This window comes from Penaeus monodon, chromosome 23 (assembly GCF_015228065.2).
Source record: "Penaeus monodon isolate SGIC_2016 chromosome 23, NSTDA_Pmon_1, whole genome shotgun sequence".
In the NCBI taxonomy this organism is placed as follows: domain Eukaryota; kingdom Metazoa; phylum Arthropoda; class Malacostraca; order Decapoda; family Penaeidae; genus Penaeus; species Penaeus monodon.
The window spans coordinates 27,448,850-27,450,160 of record NC_051408.1 but is presented as its reverse complement, the minus strand read 5'-3'; positions in this window follow the sequence as shown (position 1 = coordinate 27,450,160).

Genomic DNA, 1,311 nt, shown 5'->3' with positions numbered 1-1,311 from the left:
GTGTTTGCCCTTAAATTATTTTTCATAGAGAATGAAGTTACGTTTAGCCAGCCGATGGGGGACTAATATAACTTTTTCACATTTACATTATTCCTTTTGTGCACAGCACAGTGTCTCTGTCACTACTGCCATTTTATCTATTATCTTTTTCGTCATTTGATAAATGTTTATAAGGCTTTACTCCATCTATATCTCTGTCCATTTCTCTGAAAAATGAACAAGCCTATCTTCATCTTTTCATTGAAAAATACTTCTTCCTCTGAAGGTTCCTTATATTCCTCTTTCAGCATAGATTTCTTCGTTTTTATCATTTACAACTTCTCAGCTGTTAGGGATAGTTCCACGTTGTTGGTACATTATTTTCCTCTCGCTTCATCCTTTCAACATAGGAACACATCATGGACAACACTTTCCGGATGCAATGTTTCGTTCATTGTTGTTGCTTCTCGTGTATTCTGATCCATTCGTTTTCCATAACTTTTCTATGTTCCTAATCAGGATTCCGTTGGCACAACCTAGAAACTATACTTTCCAGCAATTTGTAGATAAAGTCTTATTCCATCACAAGTTCATATGAATTTTCTTGATCTTATTTAGCTTTTACATACTCTGGCGACGGTGGCGAGTGGTCCTTGGCTGAGAAAATGTATGCCTGCACTCTATAAATTGGGAAACAAAGTGGCATCCGGCACACTGAAATGCTCACAACAGCGGTCATCATAATCGTCTTCTTAACTTCTGACAACGTCCCTGAACACTTCATTAAAATGAATACAAACAGAAGTGCGTTCGGAGCGTTACTGTTAAGCGATTCCAGCCAGCGATGCCGACGTGAACAGACTCCAGTCTCCATATTTTTTTATTGTTGCTTTATCATTTCTGTTGTTACACATTGTTACATTTATGTATCTTCATATCCTTAATAACTTCTTTCTTCACTTTTTCATCTGGATACTTTGAGGATCATCCTCACCTCCCGGGTTCGAAAACCACCGCCAGAAAGAAAGGTGTCAGTCATCCCTTACGCACTGGTGCCGAGAGTGGCTCATGCCGTGTGGTATCTGTGTACCAGTTACATCCACATCTTTCATCGCGTTACCATTTGGTAGTACTATTGTAATGACCGTTTTGGAATCATGGCATATTATTGAAGTGCGCAGTAATCTTTCAGCATGGGTCAATACAAATTCATCAAGGAAACAGCATTCAATATATTCAATATATTTTCGTAACCAAATTCCCCTTTCATTCCACTATAGTGAAAAACTATATAATAGTGTAAGTAAGAAAAATGTGTATAAAACTTTTAAC